Source organism: Pseudorca crassidens, chromosome 11 (assembly GCF_039906515.1).
Source record: "Pseudorca crassidens isolate mPseCra1 chromosome 11, mPseCra1.hap1, whole genome shotgun sequence".
In the NCBI taxonomy this organism is placed as follows: Eukaryota; Metazoa; Chordata; class Mammalia; order Artiodactyla; family Delphinidae; genus Pseudorca; species Pseudorca crassidens.
In genome coordinates, this window is record NC_090306.1 from 62,070,949 (window position 1) to 62,094,319 (window position 23,371).

At 35.4% G+C, this 23,371-nt stretch overlaps 1 long non-coding RNA gene across 1 annotated transcript in view; it reads right to left on the reverse strand.

Annotated features, from left to right (window-relative positions):
* LOC137202873 (uncharacterized) overlaps positions 1 to 23,371 on the reverse strand; it is a 111,231-nt gene that overhangs the window by 13,975 nt on the left and 73,885 nt on the right. The window contains exon 2 of the long non-coding RNA XR_010932809.1: positions 20,655 to 20,777. This is a non-coding gene — a long non-coding RNA (uncharacterized lncRNA). The remainder of the gene's footprint in view (positions 1 to 20,654; positions 20,778 to 23,371) is intronic.

The window sequence follows — 23,371 nt, forward strand, 5'->3', positions numbered from 1 at the left end:
TAATTAAACTATTTTAAATTTGTTCTCACTTAAGAATACTTAAAAATTCTGATAAAAGCCGAAATATAGATGAATCTCTTTGATATATAACACTGTAGATAAAACTTTGCTGCTACAGTATAGACATTTTCTATGTAATACAAATACTTAAAACTAATAATTAGATTCTACACTTTAGGCTCTCAGCATCAGATAAGACATTGAAGCAGTTGCCAATTCAATACTATTTGTGGTGAAATTTGGAATGTTTAATGCCTCAAACTTAATCCTGTTGAAAATATAATCTAATATCCTAAGAAAGTGAATAAAATCTTCAAAAGTGGGTTTAAGTGCCCAACAAATGTTTGCTGAGTTTTTTGCCAAACTAGAACGAACCAAACATTGGTACAAATTCCTTTAGCTTCTTTATGGAAAGACTGACTGATTTTTAGGTATAGGACATACACATGTTGTTTACTTTCAATTTGTGAATTTCCAAAGCAATAAAAGCAGAAAAAAAAATTCAAGGAGGCATATCCTGTGGATCTCCCTCCTCGACACATAATTTGTAGGTGGTGATGTGGCTGCACTGATAAAATGCTGGGTGTGTAATAGGTGAAAATGAAGGCCTGGCTTTCATACAAGCTTAGATTGGCTATATTTTCACAAATCAATTATTTTTCTCATTGAAAGATAATACATTTTGGTAATGCTTGGAGAAGTTAGATGCTAGAGAGGTCACTGCAGGGGGTGAAGGAAAGCGATAGCAGTTGTCAGAACTGCAATTATTCCTAGGTGAACTTGGTTTGATAGAAGGAGTAGCAGTCTTGCTGGGCTCGAATTGCTTTTCTATTAGACTATGCTTATCAGTAATTAGAAGAAAGTGTTGGAGGAAACCAAGGGTTGGGGAGAGAGTTCCCTGGGGCTGTCTTTCTATGACAATAAAATATCCGAGTCAAAAATCATCAGGCACTTTTTTCTACAGGGTGCCAAATAACCTATTTCATGGTTATTTGAAAAACCAAAAATTGATTGTTCATGAATGCTTAATGTGAACCTATGCACATCCATAAGTCAATTTGAGAAACAATTATTTAATCAAAAATTAGGCATCTTAAACAAAAATCTGTGACATATAATCAGTTAGTAACTAAGTTAGTAATTAAGCACTTCTGGAAAATTATCTCTTTTATTGTTTGTGTATACTGGTACAGAACAGTCTAGATATAGATCAGATCTTCTCATCTGTAGCTAGTTAAGAAAAATCACCTTAAAAAATTTCAATTAATTATAAATAGAAAGCAGCAGGAGAGGTTTGCTGAATCCCTGGACAACCATAGCCTTGCTTCAGGACTGTTATGAAGATTATTTTTCTTCTTTTTTTTAATACTAAGTCATTTTTCATACATAAAAATACCCGACTTCCTGGTCATACTTCTATATATCCTATTTTCTCACTAGCTTTCATCCCACTGCATCTATTCTTTAAACCCATCGTGAATCACAGAGCATCATTTCTCAACTTTTCTCTATTATCATCCACATCTCTTATCAGTCCTTCTTCTCCAGTGTAGACACTATAGTATATTCCATCACAACAGCTACTACTTGCCTGTTATATTCTAAACATTACTGCCCCAGCGTGTCATTCCATCCAGTCAACACTGCAGAACCATAACTCAGATGAGTCCAATAACCTCTTCTCCATATTCCAGATAGTGAGTATTTGCTGATAGAGAAAACTTTGTAATCATATGGAGAGTTGCTGTTATAATTTTATGTTCTCTAATTTCGATCAGCTTCTCAACTACACACAGAAATTCACCTTCCTTTTCTTAAGTAGCTTCTTCTTCAAGATTCTCTTTCAGATCCTAATTTTTTATACTACTTATCTCTCCAACTTTCTCATTATTCTTTATGGATGTCCTCAACTCTTACATCTTATATAAAAGGAGATCTTCAGCTTCCTGTGGCATCTTAGAACAAAGCAACATCAATGCCCTTCCTTTCCTTTCTTTTTAAAAAATTTTATTTAATTTTATTTTTAAAAAATTTTCATTGAAGTATAGTTGATTTACAAAAGGACAAATGAACTTATCTATAAAACATAGAGTTACAGGTGTAAAACACAAATTTATGGTTACCGGGGGGAAGGGGGGAAAGGGACAAATTTGGAGATTGGGATTGACATATACACACTACTTTATATAAAATAGATAACTAATAAGGACCTACTGTATAGCACAAGGAACTCTACTCAATACTCTGTAATGGCCTATATGGGAAAGGAATCTAAAAAAGAGTGGATATACGTATATGTATAACTGATTCACTTTGCTGTACATCTGAAACTAACATCTTTTCCTTTCTCATAGAAGAGATGTCTCATCTTTGGTAATCCCTTCCATTAGCACTAAGACACCTTCGAATAAACAGTATGCGATATCATGACTGACATCAATGACAGACATGACAGACTTTACAGTCCTCAACAACCCACAGTAGACGGTTGACTTCCTTCTCCCCTTCACATAAAAACCTTTGAAAGAGGTGTGAACACTCTTTTTCTCCATTTCTTCATCCATTCTTTTGTTAAACTACTGTGAAATGGCTCCCACTGCCTATATTTCACTGGAATTACTCTTTCCAAGGTCACCAGTGGACTACTAACTGATAAATTGAAATGACCGTTTTGAATTTTCTTTCTTGAGTTTTCTGCACCATTTTACTCTGTGGAACCCTCCCCACTTCGTGTAATGCTTTCTTCCCTGGGATTCAGTTGTGCCACTTTCTACTATCTTCTTCCTACTTCTCTGTTTACTTCTTAATATTTTTCTTTTATTTTTTATTTATTTTTTAATAGATCTTTATTGGAGTATAATTGCTTCACAATAATGTGTTAGTTTCTCTTGTACACCAAAGTGAATCAGCAATATGCATACACATGTCCCCATATCCCCTCCCTCTTAAGCCTCCCTCCCACCCTCCCTATCCCACCTCTCTTGGTCATCGCAAAGCACTGAGCTGATCTCCCTGTGCTATGCTGCTGCTTCCTACTAGCTAACTATTTTACATTCGGTAGTGTATATATGTCGATGCTATTCTCACTCTGCCCCAGCTTCCCCCTCCCACCCCATGTCCTCAAGTCCATTCTCTGTGTCTATATCTTTATTCCTACCTTGCCACTAGGTTCATCAGAACCAATTTTTTCTTTTTTTTTTTAGATTCCATATATATACGTTAGCATACGGTATTTGTTTTTCTCTTTCTGACTAACTTCACCCTGTATGACAGACTCTAGGTCCATCCACCTCACTACAAATAACTCAATTTCATTTCTTTTTGTGGCTGAGTAATATTCCATTGTATATATGTGCCACATCTTCTTTATCCATTCATCTGTCGATGGACACTTAGGTTGCTTCCATGTCTGGCTACTGTAAATAGAGCTGCAATGAACATTGTAGTACATGTCTCTTTTTGAAGTATGGTTTTCTCAAGTATATGCCTGTAGTTGGACTGCTGGGTCATATGGTAGTTCTATTTTTAGTTCTTTAAGGAACCTCCATACTGTTCTCCATAGTGGCTGTATCAATTTACATTCCCACCAACAGTGCAAGAGGGTTCCCTTTTCACCACACCCTTCCAGCATTTATTGTTTCTAGATTTTTTGATAATGGCCATTCTGACCAGTGTGAGGTGATACCTCATTGTAGTTCTGATTTGCATTTCTCTAATAATTAGTAATGTTGAGCATCTTTTCATGTGCCTCTTTGTCGTCTGTATGTCTTCCTTGGTGAAATGTCTATTTAGGTCTTCTGCCCATTTTTTAATTGGATTGTTTGTTTTTTTGATATTGAGCTCCATGAGCTGTTTGTATATTTTGGAGATTAATCCTTTGTCCGTTGTTTCATTTGCAAATATTTTCTCCCATTCTGAGGGTTGTCTTTTCGTCTTCTTTATGGTTTCCTTTGCTGTGCAAAAGCTTTTAAGTTTAATTAAGTCCCATTTGTTTATTTTTGTTTTTATTTCCATTACTCTAGGAGGTGGGTCAGGGCTATGAATTTTATAGGTTTCCATATCATTTTCATTCTTTCGTGGTCGCACATTTACCCACAAGTTTAGGAGTCCATGGAACCTGGGGCACTTGCCCAAACAGAATACTCACCATCACAGAATGCATGCTTATCTTTTTAGACCACACAGTAGGGACCTGGAACTCCAGAACTCTCTGCCCCAATAGCTCCAAGAATTCTTCTGAGGCCTTCCCAGGCCACAAGATATTGTCTTCACTTTTTTTTTTTTTTTGGCCATACCGTGCAGCATGCAGGATCTTAGTTCCTCGACTGGGGATTGAACCCATGCCCACCACAGCGGAAGCATGGAGTCTTAACCACTGAACTTCCAGGGAAGTCACAATAGTGTCTTCACTTCTAAGCCTAAGAATTGGTCAGGAAGCAGCTGATGATGGAGTGTGTGGACCAGCTTGAACGTGTGATATGGCTGTTCATATAGGTACAGATGAAGCCAGTCATGGTGAAGAAAGAAGCCAGTGGTAGAGAGAGAATGGGAGTGGGCTCATGACCATGGACAAAGTCTCCTATATTTTTATGGTTCAAAGTTCAAAAATCCACAAATTCTTTGATATTTCTCCATTCAAAAGGTAGAGCCTAATTCTCCTTTCCTTCAAAGTGGCTTGGATTTAGTGACTCACTTTTAAGCAGTAGAATGTGGTAGAAGTGATGTCGTGGCTTCTAAGATCAACATGTAAAATACACTGTAGCTTCATCCTAGTTCCTCTTCTTGGATCATTTGCTCTGGGAGAAGCCAGCTGCCATGTTGTAAGAACACTGAAGTAGCCCTAAGGAGACACCTTTATGGCAAGGAACTGAGTACTCTTTCTAAAAATCAGCAAGGAATTGAGGTTTTCTGCTAACAGCCATGAGAATGAGCCATTTTGAAAGTGGCCATTGAGAGATGAATGTATAAAGAAGATGTGGTACATATACAATGGAATATTACTCAGCCATTAAAAAGAATGAAATAATGCCATTTGCAGCAACACAGATGGACCAAGAGATTATCATACTAAATGAAATAAGCCAGAGAGAAAGACAAATATCAGATGATATTGCTTATATGTGGAATCTAAAAAAAAAATGAAATGACACCAATGAACTTATATACAAAATGGAAATAGACACACAGACATAGAAGACAGACTTATGGTTAACAAAGGGGAAGTGGGGGAGAGGGATAAATTAGGAGTTTGGGATTAACATATACACATTACTATATATAAAACAGATAACCAACAAAGACCTACTGTATAGCACAGGGAACAATACTTAGTATTTTGTAATAACCTATAAGGGAAAAGAATCTAAAAAAGAATATATATATATATATATATATATATATATATATATATGAAACCAAATCACTGTGCTGTACACCTAAAACTAACACAACACTGTAAATCAACTATACTTCAGTAAAAAAACAAAACAAACAAAAAAACAACTGGTGGTCAAGACAATGAGAGGAAACTAATATATTACTGATGGTGGGAGTATAAACTCTTAGAACTCTTCATAAGTGATGTGGCAATAAGAATCAGAAGCCTTTAAAAAAAAAAGAAGTGGATCCTGTAGCCCCACTCAAGCTTTCAGATGACTGCAGCTCAGACTGACACCTTGAATACAACCTCATGAGACACCCATGAGTCAGAACTACACAACTAAACTGCTTTTGAAACTCTTATTCATACTGTGATATAATAAAGAGTTGTTTTTTATGTTGTGAAATTTGGAGGTAATTTGTTATGAAAGCAAAAGATAATTGATACATGAAACCACTGATTCTAAAATTTTTAATCTCAAACTGACCTTTTAGATTTTTATCATGGGTAGGATGATGGACCATATTTTATTTAACAGTTTATTAGGTTGATTTTCAGTTCTTAATATTTGGCATATTTAGATACATGGACCGATGCATGCATTTGTACTCTTGTCCTTTAACGATGGGCCTAAACTTCCCCACATTCCTGGGTTGCACATGCAGAGGCACTAAGCAGGTCCTGTGAAGTGTTATGCTCCAATTGCAACAGGGAAGCCCTGGTGTGTGAGGCTAGAAGCACTCAGTGAAGGCTTGAAACTGGACATGTCTGTATATCCCTGCATAAAGTTGTTGTTCTAAACCCGTGCCGAGTTGGTCTCTGGAGTAGCAGTTGGGATAGAAACAAAATGGCTAGGGGTCCCAGAGACAGGTCTGTCTAAATGGATCTGCAGTGATGCATAAGAAGTGCATGATACAAAACCCTTTACTGGTTCCTATTACTCTCTGTATAAAGTTTTGTTTTGTTTTGTTTTTCCGATACGCGGGCCTCTCACTGTTGTGGCCTCTCCTGTTGCGGAGCACAGGCTCCGGAGGCGCAGGCTCAGCGGCCATGGCTCACAGGCCCAGCCGCTCCGCGGCACGCGGGATCTTCCCAGACCGGGGCACGAACCCGTGTCCCCCGCATCGGCAGGCGGACTCTCAACCACTGCGCCACCAGGGAAGACCCCGTATAAAGTTTTAACCCTTTTAAGATCTGGGTCCCTCTTAACTGTCTAACTTTATCTAATGGCGCTTTTATCATCAAGCTCTAGGTGCCAGCTAGACTGAACTACTTGTGATTCTTCAAACGGCCACACTCTTTATTCCTTCCACACCTTCGAGTATGCCCTTCCACCTTGCAGAGATACTCTTCACTCCTCCACACTCCTATCCATAAACCCTCTCAGAAGGCCTCTGTGATCAATTCATAACTCTTTTTGGCGCTCCCACTCATTCTATAGGACACTGCACTTACTGTTATTATCACATTATAGTGTAACTACAGGGTTATTTATCTGTATTTATAGTCAAAGAACTATAAACCCTTTGAGGATAGGAGTGAAGTCATTAATTTTTGAGTTTCCTGTGACATATATAACACTTGGTACATGCCAGGATCAAATGATATTTAGAATATAAACTTTGAGCATGTCAATAAAATGATTCTATAGAAGGATCCAGATTATTAAAACTCTGGGAAAAAGAACTGCATTTTGTTAAAAAAAAATAATACTTTGTAAAAAGCAATATACAACAAAAACAGTAATGACCCAATGCATTATTAATGTACAGTCCTGTTTTAAAAAGGACATCATTCAGAGGTACTAGAGATACTATAAAGTATAATGTAGCAATTACTATCTTAACTGTAATACATGGTGTAAATCAATGGTGGTAATAAATCTTGTCTAAATGACCAGAACATGAACTAAAGCTCCCTTTGTAGCACATACCTCTCTTTAGTTGATTTCACTCCCTTTAGGCTTGTGGTTTGTAAATAGAGGCTTTTAATGACAGGAAAACCAGGGATTATTTTATTTCAGTCTTCCAAATATGATCTCCCCAGGAAAGCACACAGTCTAGAAGTAAATACCTAGAGGCTTCCCAATGTATTTGCAATGTAAAGCAAGAGACTATTGGAGTGATAATCCCATAAAACAAAATTAGTTTTTCATCTCTGGTATAGATATTTTTAAATATCTCAAAGTAATCAAACAGTAAATCCTAATCTTGGTTTTGTGATTCCTGAGATGCCTAAAAGAAACTGCAAATATTCAAAACAAATATGTTCAGTTCTCTGAGAATTTGTAATCGGCTTTGCAAATGGTTGATCTTGGAGAAAGGGATGATTTAACAAGCAAACAATGATGGAGCTCAACTCCAAAAAATTTAGGAAGTGTTGATATAAAACATGATCGTTGCCCTCACTGAGTTAAATACTGAAATCCAAAAGAAATATGATCTTCAGTTGTATCTTTCTTGGCTTAACCAAATAATTACACATCTCACCCTTTTATGAAGGTATTCCAAGTAAACTTCATCAACTCTAAATTCAGTGATACTGTGAATTCTGTGATTCTATAATTCTATTCCCTTTTCTCTAGTGGCATTTCCAATGGACACATCACTTAATGTCCTCAATCTAGAAGAAAAAAGAAGCTGATGCCAAATGTTCATTTCAGTCGAGTTCCTTCTGTGATAGATTCTACACTGGACACTGGAATCTATCCCTATTGTGGTTCTATAAGTATTGAAAATAGATTTAAATAGAGGTGTCTGAATTATTATCAGCACCACATATCCTGTCTCTAATTTAATCCAAATTTTTATTTTCCTATTCCCTTATATATTGTTTTATTGTTTTCCTATTCCCTTATATATTTTTATGAAAAGTAAATTATTAGATTATTTTAACTTATTTCTTTTACTTTACTTTGGTGCACCTATTTTTGTTCATATTTTTCTTAAATTTATTAGTAACCCATTTCAGTGGAAATTTGATGGAAAATAGCTTTCACTTATTTGAATAACAAATGGAGCAATGAAGAATTGCAGGTATAATAACATCTATGGATAGTCAGTTGTAGTGAAAATATTAAAACAATATGTAAACACTCAAGTCGTAACAAAGTTTAAGCTTAGATCCTCAGTAAACCACAGAAGTAGATGGAGCAGTGGAATCCAGTGATGTGACTAATTTAGTCTCTGTGGCATCCATAGGCTCATTTATTAAATGAATGTTTTAAATCTATCTTGATTATCCAAAGTCAAAAATCTTTAAATAAATCTTTAATGCATCTTGCATCCTAGGAAGGGGAGGGAGGAAATCTTCAAATGCTGGCACAGACAGGCCTTAATGCTGTCATTCTTTGTAGTGGAGTGAATCACACTCTTTTATGCTCTCAGCATTCTTCCAGTAAATAATCAATGTAAGTCACTCTCTCCCTGGGATGTAATTAAAAGCCTGCTACCAAAAGACAAGGTTGTTTTATGTACAGATATAGAAGTATATGTTCTCCAAGGAATAAACGATCCTCTTTCCTCCCTCTTCCAACCACAGTAAGAGGGTCCTAACCTGATTTTAAGTGCAGTAATATACCTGCTGTGAGAAAAGACATTTTGATGCATAGAACACTAGAGTTTTCCTATGTTGGCTTAAAACAGATGCAATTAATTTATCATTTCAATTACCTTGCCCCGAAGGCATGCATTTAACTGAAGTATCAGTGTAGTGTGGAGCTGGAAAATTGTAGTTTCTGGAAATCTCTATTGTATTCAAATGGTCAGTGTGGGCTCTTTAGAAAAATTAAGAAGACCAGACAGGCAATTTATCAGAACATATTCTAAAAAGTATGTCAAGGTGAGGTGATTGCCCTCCTTTTCCCTGCCACTTCACTGCACTAGTAAGGGTGATTTTGTATGAGGCAGCACAGTTTCCTTTTAGGATGACAGGGTAGAAAATCGCTAGAGGACTTGGACTGCCAAAGTCCTCAAGATCTCTCCAACATGTCCAACAAAAACACAGATCAGTGAACCAAGTGATAAGAGACGGAAGCCTCCAACACAAAAAGACCATTGTGGAGTTCATGGTGGTATCTTAACAGGGCAGCACTGTTGTAGTGACTAATTAAAAAATATGTGTGATTATGTACTTCAGAACACACAATTTGAAAAAAAAAAGAAAAAAAGTTTTCAAATAAGTACTTTTGCAGTGTTCAGTCAGGCTTTGGTTGGTTCAGTCATGCTTTGTTTTAATAAAGCATTTGTTTTAATTTTTAATAATTTTTAATAATTTTTAAATTATTTAATAAATGTTCATTAAGTTTATTAAATTAAAATTGTTTTCCTATTCCCTTATTTATTTTTTGAAAAATAAATTATTAGACTATTTAAACTTATTTCATTTATTTTACTTTGGTGTACATATTTTTGTTCATATTTTTCTTAAATTTATTAGTAATCCATTTCAGTGGAAATTTGATGGAAAATAGCTTTCACTTATTTGAATAACAAATGGAGCAATGATGAACTGCAGATATAATAACATCTACGAATGTTATTAGTAAATAAATGTTTTATTAGTTTATTATTTCATAAATTTTTATTAATTTATTAGTTTTCCATGAAATAACTCCAAAGGGAAAATATAAAAATAAGCGTCTGTCAGTGTACCTGGTCTCTCTTTGCCAAATATAAATGTTTAGGACCTGTCTTCCTCTGTTTCTCCCACCTCCTCAACTTCCTACAGTACCTAAGTTATATATGGCCAAGGTGTTTCTGTTCATATTTAACATATTTATATTCTTTTGTTAATTTCTAGTCTGGTTGAATTTTTTCCCCACATGTTCTATTAATTTGCTCATTTCACTGTTACCTTAGTATTCTAAGATATTTATATTAGAAAGGATATTATAGGTCATTTACTCCTATAACTCCCTCGAGAAACTGAGTACCAAAAAGGAAGGATATTTCAAGATCACATATCTATTAGAGGGGAATCTGAGACTAAACCCCAGGATTTCTTCTTTCTTGTAGTAGAAGCAGCACTGACTACCTGGACTCAGGACCCAGGTCTCTCTCTTCATCTCTCTATATCTCAGTTCTGCATTTATAAAATAGGGGTAGTAGCAGCTCTTTTGCACACTCACAAAAACATGCAGAGGGTGACGAGAGATGATAGATGTGACAGTATGGAGTAAGGGTATGTGGCGATTAGGTATTTGCAACATTTAAACAGAAAAGCAGATGAGATGAAGGCTGCCAGAAGAGTCTTGCTGGCTGTCCCCCAGGCTGCATCACTGAGCTGAGTCACCTTAGGGAATTTTCTGTGCTGGAAAGTCTGGTGATCTACTTAGAAACCTGATTTTACAGGTAAAATGTTTGAGAGTAGATCATTTTCTCATGGGTAAACTCACATTAATTAGCCTCTTGGTGGCAAAGTCGAAAATTTGTCATTTAGAAAGGTAACTCGTACTGACATCTAATTTGGAACACCTGTATTAGTAAAACTGGCATATTCTCCCTTGAGGCAGAACCACACAGGAAATGAAATTATAATCCATTGGTTTCCAAGCTGTCATGAAATCAAAGTAAAGGGAATCAGTTAAATAATTCAAATGTTCAGTGGTATCAGACATAGATAAACAGCCCTTTGGCTCCATTTCCATGAAATAACAAACAACAACACGAACAAACATTTATTAAGCACTTACTATGTGCCAGGCATTATGCTCAATGCTTTGTAAGAATTACCTCATGGAATATTTACAACCCTCCTAGGCACAGACCATCCTTTTTATACCACTTTTGCGGAGAAGGAAGCAAGACTTAAGAAGGTTGGCTGTTTGTTACCTCTTCAATATTTCCCATGCCTCTCCTGATGTCCACTTCCATGAGTTCTTTGAAAACCTCAGGTGTGCTCCCACTATCAAGACTGTACTTGCCCTTCCCTTTGCCTGAGTGCTCTTCTCCTAGAAGTCTTCACAGCTATTTCCCGTTCTTTCAAGTTTTTGACTACAAAATCATTGTCTCACTGAAGTTTGTTCCTAGCTCAAATCTAAAAATTCCAATCAGCCATATACAGTATTTAGTATACCCCAAACCTACTTTACTTTTTTTTCCTCAAGATACTTATTAGTAGCAAACATAGTATATAATTAACTAATTATCATTTCATTGTCTGTCTCTCCTATTAGGCTATACACTTTATGAGGATTTTTAGTTTTCCCACAATACTCTATCTCCAATATCCCCCTACCTGACTCGGTGAATGCTCAATAAATAAATATTAATTAAATGACTGAATGAAGCCACTGCCCAAGGTGCTGACTTGAATGGGGAATCCATCTAGACCATTAAATGTTATTTACTCAATCTTTAGCAACAGAGAGGACCAGCATTAGTGACGCTACTTCTGTGACCTTCCTTAGGCTATGAATACTTCCCTTACTGACTAATTTGCTGCCTAATTAATGCATTTTTTTCTTGAACATTTTCAGTCTCTTATACTCTGGGAATCAGCCTTTAAGGCTACTGTTTTACAGGAAGTTCGATCATGAGAATATAATTTAATGAAGGCAATTAACACAAAGAAAATCATTTAAAAGAGGAAGCAAATTTTCATAGGAAATTGTGAAAAATTACATTCTTAGACCTTAAAATTGATAATAAATTTATTTCATCTTTTATTTAACAAAATGTCTCATAATTGCCAGTATGTGTTCTTTTTTTAAAGAATAAATAAAAAGCAATCCAGTGATACTTTCTGTAAAAAATATATCATGATACTCTGATATAATGATGTTCTTTGCTTTATTTGGACTTTCTCAGTTTGACTATAAGTAGATTCATTTTTATAAATGCATTTGTGAGTTTAAGTAATTTTCTCAAGGTCTTGTTTTAATTTCTTAATATCTTAATACTTCCCCTTTGAAATACTTCGTGTTAACATCCTGTTTTTGTTTTGCTTTTAACTTACCCAACTGCCAAACCTCATCTCTGATATCATGTTCAAAGATTTCATGAAATCCTTCATTTTATTTTCATTGTGTTACATTAACAGGTGTTATTATATATATAATATATAACAGGTGTTAGTCAGACTCCACCAGAGACTAAGTGATGGGGGTGTAAGTGGGAAAAACAGGATAGCAGCAGAATTAAGGACAGAAGAATGTTTTAAGTATATTAGTAAAAAAATTGTGTTAAGATTTTAATTTTCCTATGCAATTTCAAAGTATGGGTAATTGGTTGATGAATATTCTAAAAAAAATATCGTTCACTTTATGATTCCTGGTGAAGTTTTAAAGAGCACCTCAGAGGTGCTATTATGTGGTAGGCACTATGCTAAGCGTTTTATATGTATATCACTCCCCACAATAGCTTGGTAAGAAGGAAACTGAATCTCAATACTCAGCTACAAATGACAGACATTGTCTCTGCAACTCTCCACAAACTCCTGGCTCTTTCAACACAAAGTTAGCCTTTTAAATAGACAAAGCTACCAACGTAGTTTTATTTGAAGAGCTCTATATAGAAGGCTGCTCCATGAAATCCTTCCTTCCATTATTTTGCCAAAAATTCCCTTATTAGAGATTCCACAACCCTGAATTTACGAGTTTAGAATTTTAGTTGCCCTATGGTTTTATGTCAAAGACTAATTTTTAACAGTTGGTTATAATGAAAATAGCAATGGCATTGGCCTTTGAAAACCTGCCTCCCGTTCAAATGATTTTACCTCTCTGAGTCTCAGTTTCCTTCCCTATAAACTGAGTATGACAACTTCATGCTGTGACTGAATGAAACTCAGAGAGACAATGCATGTAAAATGGAAGTAGCAAATATATATATATGTCATCATGCAATAATTAACTCCAGATATAACACCTTAACGTGTAAATGAAAATGTCCTTGAAAATAAAGTCCTATAGCATATCCACCTAATAAAGATTGCCCACTCATTGTTTGGCAATTTGAAGATTGAAAAAATGTAAATAATAACTTGAATTGTTCAGATATTTTTACCTGCAAACAATACATAACTACAAATTCACACTGGCTTTAAAAATGAGGGCATTTGTTATTTTATACAACAAGAAGTAAGAAGATGGGGAGAATATGCCAGGCTCTGCTTCCACCTCATATCAATCCTAGGCTCTGACCTAGTTCTAGGTCTTCACCCTCTGGTCTGGGAGCAAGACAGCAATTCTAGGAATCACACTTCACCACAAACATCAAGCAGGCATGTTCCTGCCTCAGGACCTTTGCAGTTAATATTCCTTCTGCTAGAGATAACCTTTCTCTGTGGCTAATACCCCCTCGTATATTCAGGTCTCTGCTTAAAAGTTACTCTAATGAAAAATGTTTTATCTTGCCCACGTAGGTACTTTTTCATACCAAAGATTGTTCAGAGATTTTTAAAAATATTTCAATTTATTAAAGTTATTCCTTTCCTGAAATCACATTTTTAATATTTCCAACTTACCTATTTGATTATTGTTTTTAAGACTAGTAATTTTAATCATTATCTTAAAAAAAACTTTGATTAATATGTATTTTTTACTAACTTCGTTAAGTTTCTTTAGATATTTAAACTGTATTTACGAAGTTTATATATTTAATTTGTTCAAGTACCATGTCTATTTACCTTAAATAACAAATACTTCCAAAGTAAAATAATTCTTATAACTTAAATATTAAACAAGTCAGAGGATTGACTAGTCACTCTAACAGGTCAAATTCTCTTTAATATTACTTATACAAACAAATATTTATATTATCAAATATGTACATATTTCTTAATATAAAATATTAAGAGAATGGGTTTATTTTATAGTTACAAATATTCTTAAACTTAATTGTAGATCTACTAAGTGTTCAAAATCGACTACATAATAAGGAAATATACATCACACATTTTTCAGAAATACCTTTCCAAGTAATTTTTGAGGTCACTCTTAGCTTAGCCTGAAGTGACCGAAATTTAATGAAATCTGTTCATAATCCATAGCAAGGATTTCATGGTATAGAAGAAAGTGTGATCATACAGAGGCTTCCCTTATTTTCGAGTAATATCATCGTTAATTTTTAAGATATATTAGAGTCTATAACTCCTATTCAAATGGTTGTATCATTTGAGCTAGTTTTCTTTTTGGTTGTCTCTTGAGATATGCAAATACCTTTGTTATCTAAATGTAAAGATCATTGTTCATAACAGATTCTACATTCTTTTTATATACTCTTATCTCTTAGGATCACAAAGCAATTCTAGTCATTAAAATGATATCCAACTGTATTCTAGTTTTGTTTTGTTTTTTTGCGGTACGCGGGCCTCTCGCTGTTGTGGCCTCTCCCGTTGCGGAGCACAGGCTCCGGACACACAGGCTCAGCGGCCATGGCTCACGGGCCTAGTCGCTCTGCGGCATGTGGGATCTTCCCAGACCGGGGCACGAACCCGTGTCCCCTTCATCAGCAGGCGGACTCTCAACCACTGCACCACCAGGGAAGCCCGTATTCTAGTTTTTTCAATCACAACTTCTATGTCACATAACATAGTGGAGATGTGGTGATCACATTTATTGAAAACAACATCCTTCCCACATTTCTCTATATTACATTACCTGACTTTTATTTTTCTTCACAGCACTTTTCATTCCCTGAGATATTATTGATTGATTGATTTATGTTTGTTTTATTTTTCTCTTTCCTCTAAAATATAAGCTCTATGAAGAGCTGTGACTTGTATTTTCTCTGTATCCTCAAGACCTTGAAAAGTGCCTGGCACATAGGAGGCACTCAAAAATGATTATTGAATAGATGAGTGAATGAATGAATGAAGGGGCCAGACATTCATCTCATGCCTCCTCATAAACTAATGTATTGGTAGAGAAAATCACTACCATGACTGTCTTAAGACTAATAGGTTCCATGGAGCTGGAGATGATTTTATTTCCTTATTGTCATAGGTGCTAGAAAGCGTGAAACACAATTCTGTAGGTAAACAACTAGGAATAGTCCACTTAAATGATTCTAATAATCACATTTGGAGATCAAGACAAAGGAGGCAGAGACGGTTTTAGGATGACAAAACACAATAACATAACAAGAGTTAGAGAGAAAGGTTTCTTCTCCTGAAGATTTTGACGCATCCCAGAAAGCCTCATAGGAGAAATCACGTGACTATTTGATCTTACTATGCCCTCTAGAGTAGCGAATGGAGTTAAGATGCCTCTTATCCCAACCTCATAGATCACGTTGTAGAGATAAAAAAAGATTAAAATCTTCATTATTTTTTATTTGAGATGAAGAAAACTATTCTTATGTACTAGTTCTTTCATTACATTTTCTTAGATAAATGTTAATAAGAAATATAATAATTTTCTATTGACAACTTTTCTTTAATAGAGTCTTTAATAGCTTAAATACTAGAATGTATAACACATTCCACCTCACTTGCAAAGGTGTGGGTAACTCTATATCAAATAAAATGTTGCTAAGTAATGTAACCAATCCAACTGGCTAATAGCATTAACTGATTCAGAATTCCCTTCTAAAATTAGATAGAAGCTATACTACCCAACCAATATCCAGGTATAACTGGCCTTCAAAGCAGTTTTGGGGGTGAGCTCTTCAATACAGAACGGAATCTGGCTTCAGTGGTTTTACCTGATTCTTGCTTTATTCAGCAGCATCCAGATGCATAAGGTTCTTCAGTTGTAAGTCGAGTCATCTATTCCTCCCAGATGGTTATTAATTCTTAAAATTAATGACTTTAGTATAGTTATAATCCCTTAATTATGTAATTAGGGAGATGCCATATAGTCTTGACTACAGGTGAATAAGAAAGGGGAATTAAAGAAAACGGCTTTGGGCTTCCCTGGTGGCGCAGTGGTTGAAAGTCCGCCTGCCGATGCAGGGGACACGGGTTCGTGCCCTGGTCTGGGAAGATACCAGTGGAGCGGCTGAGCCCGTGAGCCATGGCCACTAAGCCTGCGCCTCCGGAGCCTGTGCTCCGCAACGGTGAGGAGAGGCCACAACAGTGAGAGGCCCGCGTACCGCAAAAAAAAAAAAAAAAAAAAGAAGAAGAAAGAAAAGGGCTTCAATAATTGGGAGGCTTTCTCATTGAAAATACTTGAAAAGAGATAAAAGTGTCTACTGGTCTACAACTTGTCTCTAAAAACAGATGTATATTGAAATGGACTTCAGTGGTGAGAGTTGAAGAAAACATATAACTTTAGGTTTGAAATGGAACTTTAGAAAGTCAAAAACTGCTTTTATTATTTTGATAATTCAGGAATTGGAATCTCAGATAACTTAAAGGATTTACACACAGTCACATAAAGAAGGGCTTGAACCAGAAATATGATGATACTGACATAATCTAGTGTTCTTTCTTCTCTGATGTCCTTGGTAAAAGAATATGAGTAAAAATCGATGGTAAAAATAAAATCTAGCTAAGAATAGGTACGAAAGTGGATATCCCCCCCAGAGAAGAGTCTTCATTAAAATTGGCTAAGTGTATATTATGTTAATTTATTAATTCAGCAAATACTTATTGAGTGACTGCCATGTCTACTAGGTATTATTCTAGGCACTGGGAATAGAGTAATGAATGAAAAAGACAAAAATTTTTCTCTCTCTCTTTCTTATATACATATAATTTCTTTCTTTCTTTCTTTAAAACAGTATATAAGCTTCCATTAAAAAGTAAAACTCACTTAAATATAACTAAACTATCAAGAAGAAACGTAGCAAATAATAAATACCAATACAACTGTTAGCAATTAGCAATTAGATATTCATTGTTTACACGGCCATAGAACAGATTGTAAAAGTGTTTATTATTTGCTAGTAAATGATGAACCCCTTGGATTAGGCAGTCATTTTGCATACATAAAAACAGAGAATTAAAGAAAAGATTAATTCTATGACCTTTTCAGGATGAAAGGACTGTAGTGACTAAGAGATCTCATTTATTCAGCTTCATTGGAAAGTAGCAGCTTCCATATATGTGAATTTCCTAGACTAATGGATTCATCCATTCATTAGTTTGACATACATTTGAGGAGAACTTCCTATTTGTCAAGTCTTATTCTAGGAACAGAGATATAGGAGAATAAAAGACAGTCTTGTCCTGATATAGTCATGTAACTAAGAAGTAAATAAATACATAGATATGTCCAAGGCAAGTACCTGGAAGAAAATTAAAGGGACACAAGTTTGGGGAGGGTCTGGAGAGGTGCCATTTTAAATAGTATGGTAATATGAGTTTTCTTGGAATCAAGATAAATTTTTATATTAATATTTTACACATGGAAAAGTTTTTGTGAAAAATGGCCCAACATAAATGTTTCAGAAACCTAGGTGATGTTAGTATTGATCAGCAGTAAGAAGACAATTTAATAATCACCATTTAAATAAATATACGAATACAATAACATGCATGTCTTGTGAACAGAGTAATTGCATCAAACGGAGAGAAATATTCATGTCTTCTTTCAACCTCTAGACTCCTAAGATCCTGACAATGGTTTCCATTGCTCCAGAATCTTAACACAACCTAATACACGACCTAGTCTAGTCCTTGGCTAACTATCAAGTTTCATTTCACATACTTTTTCTCTATATGCTATGTCAATTAAATATTGGGAAGAGATCAGATACATTATTAAAACTGGAAGTAATAAAGCATTCTTATGGGAGTGATAGAAAATAAACATGTTATCAAATTACAAACAAGATAGCTATGGATAGTTGTGATGATAAGGTTATGGAAAGTTGTTGGTTAGGTTGGGGAAGATGCAGGCAAATACATGGAGGTCAGTAGAAGCCCAGGAAGGAAGGGAGGGAAATATGTAGGTATCTTTGGACAGCCTAGTTAAAGAATGAGAGCACATCAACTGCCAAGACTCAGAGAGAAGCATATTCCAGGTACAGACAACACAGAATGCAAATACCTTGAGTGAGAAGACCTTGTTATCTTATACAAACAGAACTGAGGCCAATGTTATTCATCTTAGCTACAATAAATAGCTCAGTGCTTGATGTTATGAGGGGATTTGAAAGAAGCAGGTAGAAGCCAGATCATGAAACACCTTTTAGACCATGGCAAGGTCTTGGAATATATTCAGAGTGCAATGGGGAGTCATGGAAGAGGTGTGAGCAGGGGAATGAGATAGTCTCATTTGCATTTTAACCAGTTTTTACTGGCTCCTATGTAGAGAACTGATTCCAAGAGATGAAGAGGCGATGCTCAGGAGCCTGCTGGTGGGCTATGCTAAGAATCCTGCTGAGAGATGGTGTAGACTTGGCAAGCACAGAGTTGCAAATAGACAGAATTTATGTCAGTACAAAAGCTTGCAACCTGTTCATGGAACCCCTTTCAACCAAGCCTTAAACAAATATTGACTGAAAAGTAGAACTACAAAAGCAAAGTCCTTTCTTTTCATCTGTGACAGTCACACAGACATAAATTCTGTCTATTTGCAACTGTGTGTTGTGTCAAAAATCTACGCTTTAAAGATCTCTAATAAGAAATTAATGACGGTAAACAGTCCATTCTGTCAATAGTAAGCACACACAAACCTTAGCAAATATTTAAAATGTGCTATCTTCGTAGAGTCAATAATATTCTCAATATATTAGCCCTAAATAACATTACTGCATTGCTGATATTAGAAACTAGGGTTCAATGGGTTCTCATTATCAAAAGTTGAATGATTTAAGATTTGTATGGAAGAAAACTGTAGATGCCCCTTTAGACTAAGACAGTTGTTTGGCTGCTGGGAGGGTTGCCTGGCGAGGACTTTGAGCTGAGTTCCTTTCCAGTCACGGCCTTAGACCAAAGTAAAATGCCTTGTCCTTTCCCTTCCCTGGGGGCATTACATCCATGGACTTGTCCTTGTGAGAGGCTGGACTTTGGTACCTTTTTGCTTCAACTTGGGACTCTGAAGGGCTATTCCCTTGGAGTTCTCTGAGGAATTGGCTGAGGCTCTGTTGCAGCTGCATCACAATTTCTCCTCTGACCAATCCTGTTTTATTCTCTCCCTCGCAGACACTGTTATGAAGAAATTATGTTTCTTTCCAAGAAACTACTTCCATGCAAATATACATCTCAAGGTCCGTTTCCTAAGGAACTAGACCTAATATTAAAAATAAGCTTAAACCTATCTCAAATGAGTGATGAGAAGCAAAAATTTCTTGTTGGTCCTCAAGACAATCTGAAGGATTTGTCAGGAAATTGCTTTCTTTTTCACATTTATAACTTGAATTAGTGATATTGAGCTACTAAGGCATTTTACCTAAAATATGGAATTGTTATTTTAAGCATAACATTAACTATTTTATCTATCATCTCTCTCTCTCTCTCTCCACGCTCCCCTCACCACAAAATTGTTACACCAGCCAGAATAACTTGATGAAATGTGATATTTTGGAGGCCCTTCATTAAATTAGTGATACATCTAAAATTTAATCCACACTGGAAAATTTGTCATTAAACTTTGTATAAAACCTGACAATGGGCTTGCAAAAACTTTCCTGGTTGCAAATATTTCTTGGAAGAAAAGAGATTTGCTGTCAGTGCTTCCTGTGTTGGTGGTCTAGATCAGCAGCCAGGAATTACAGCTTCTATAGTTCTTGTATTCTGGTTGGGTTGTGATTTTTTCCAAAGCATTTTAGCATTTTAATTTGTGGTTAGAGCCAGCAGCAACTTGGGAGAAGAGTGGTCAGAGGTTTAGGAACCTCCCCACATTTTCTATTACCTTTGCCCATGAATGAGAATACAATCAAAATAAATATCATTTGTGGGCTTCCCTGGTGGTGCAGTGATTGAGAGTCCGCCTGCCGATGCAGGGGACACAGGTTCGTGCCCCGATCCGGGAAGATCCCACATGCCGCAGAGCGGCTGGGCCCGTGAGCCATGGCCGCTGAGCCTGAGCGTCCGGAGCCTGTGCTCCGTAACAGGAAAGGCCACAACAGTGAGAGGCCCACATACCGTAAAAATAATAAATAAATAAATAAATACCATTTGTGTGTTATGTGAGACAACTTCAACCTGTACCCACTAGCTTCTTTTCCATAACCATTTCCTATATAGAAGTTCTTGAATTACCACTGATCACCTTCAGCTAGAAAGACAATGAATCACATTCTTTTCTGCAAACAGAGCCCACTCAAGATAAATAGATCAACAATTATACTTGCTGGATTTAGGAAATAAGCATTACGGCAATGTGGCCAGTAATGTTGTTTTTGAGAAATTTGAAAATATTTTTCAGTTTTACTGCAGGGCTCACCTGTTTCAAAAGGGATCAGACTTTCATCATGTCAGCAACTTTTCTCAGTCACAAGCATGTCCATCTGCGTGGTCAAAGCATGCTGGCTTCTTGGGTCATTAGCGAGCTCCTCATAGTAAGATTCTGGGTAAAAAAGTGATATAAGTGGTTGAATTTTCCCCAATACTGAATGGACAAAAGAAAACATTGACTTATTCAAACTTTAGTTTTGACGTGTCAACCTTTTGAAGTGTTTGATGTAAGAAAATGTTTCTATATGTCTAAAAGGAGAGGCTTACTTTACATGCTAATCTTGCCGTGTTCTAATAGAACACAGGGTAGAGAATCTATATGTTTTGAGTATAACTACTGGTTTCACAAAATTACTGCCAGTATCTAAGTTTGTTGTACTCCTCAGTCCTTCCTTAAAACTCCCTGTAGCTCAGGCTCAGAACTGACAAACTAGTTAATGAAATTAAAGGAGGCATTGTATTATGGGGACAATGTCCCAGTTATCAAAGAGCTCTTTTGGGGGTACAGTGAAAATACAGTCACCTTAATCTAGGGTGTGACTAATGACTGGGTTTTGCATTTCAAGACTGCTGCTTCATAACAGTAATATGAGAAATAAAGCATTCGTATTACTTTTCAAAGGTCACAGAAAAGAATTTATTTTCTGGCTAAGAGAAACTCTAACAAAATTTTTTTAAAGCTTGCTTATCCCAGAAAATTTATGGTAAAGAATTTTAGAACCGTCACAAATAGAAATTTCAATGAAGATTCATATTTAAGCTGGACATACTTTTTTTTCCTTATTGTGCCTTGCTTCTCCACTGTATATGGTATCGAAGGGAGAAATGGTACATAGAGTCTTTGAATGCCATCACTGTAAATCATATATACAGCTGTAGAAAACAGACTCTGGAGAATAATATTGCTGCGGTGGGGGAAAGGCAGCTCAGGCCAAAGTAATTTAATCTATCTAACCTAAATCAAAATTTCAAGACTCACTAATGAAAGGATTGTATGTATTTTCCCTGTTTCTAATTCTTATTTTTCAGGCTGGCTTGTGTCCTTGCCTCCCATCCAAATCAATGTTAAATCGAAGAATCATAGTCTTAAAATTATTTGTTAAATAATTTAATAGACACTATAATGGGTTTTTTAGTTTGCCAAAAGCCACATGTTATTTTCAATAATACATAATATTATTTTGCACAGATATGTGAAAAATCTATTTTAGAAAATAGATAGCATAATCTAGCAGACAAGAGATTATGTTAGGTGGCAGCTTATGTTGTTTAAAATCTACCATTACAAGCTTACATGGTATTTATTTATTCAGAATGAATAATAATCTTCATTTCTCAAGGGCAATGCACTAGAAAATGTACATAAAATCTTGTCCGCTGATTAACCTAACAGATAATAAAAGAATATGAGCATCATAAAATTTTTAAAAGTGTAAATGAGGAGTTAATATGAGAGGTGGGATTTACAAATCAGAAAAGAGAGAGGAAGCTCATTTTAATCTACCTTCTATGGTATTGTATTAGAGATAAAAACACAGAATCATTTCAATTAAAACAATGATATTGGCTACATTCAATCTTTTTACTTTTATTTTTTTAATCTCAAGAGGTGAAATATAAAAATAGCTAAATGCTTGTGGGAATATTAAGGACTCAATTTAAATTATTTTGAATTCAAATGTAACTTTTACTAATACTGTTGAGCACTGGGAATAATTAGAATGATTTCAGCAAGGAAGGCTGGATATTTGAATAATTAACGACACAAGATTGATTTCAGGAGAAGCATCATATCTAAAATCAAATATTAGCATCCTTATAAAAGACAGGAATAGGGATAAAAGATAGCAAGAACCACATTTTACAATTATTTAGCCTCATTAATATCACAGATTTCTTGAAATAATAAAAATCTATTTGTATTAAATATAAATTTCAGTCTCATGATATCAATATTTGTTTCTTATAGAAAGTAATAATTGAATAATCGTGTCCATAATTCTTACATTACAGTTGAATAGTTTCCCAAATTACCGTTTTTTGATCATCTTTGAATAGGCAATGTGTACAAATTATAAATGTTCAGCTATACTGAAGATTCCTTCCTACCTTTTCCCCCAAACCAACTACTTTCCCCAGAGCAAGTATTTCTTTTTTTTTCCAGTTTCTGAAATATCTTGAATATCTTCAAATATTTGTGTTTGAATATTTGGCTCATGGTAGGCTTTCACTGTTCTGTTCGTTTCTTTAATCACTCAACATTATATCTTATTGTTCATTCCGTATTAGTACATACAACTTTTAACAGCTGTGTAGTATTCCATAATTGACTTAATGAGTCCCTAGTGATAGATACTTGAGGTTGTTTCCTTTTTTATTTTTTTTTGCCATTACAAGCAGTACTGAAATGAATATAATTGTTCATACATCTTTGAACACGTCTACAAAATGACTGCTAGAAGTTTAATTTCTGGTCAGCAGCTATATGGATTAATAATTTAACAAATGGCTAGAATTACCATCCAAAGAGGCTTAACCAATTTCTGTTTTCACAAGCAATGTGTGAGAGAGCCTATTTAAAAAATGTGTCAAAATACATTTTACAATTTTTGATCTTTGCCAAATGACAAGTAAAAAAATAGAATATTATTGTAGCTTCAGTTTGCATTTATCTGTTTCGTGTGGTTCAGATTTGTTCACTTATGT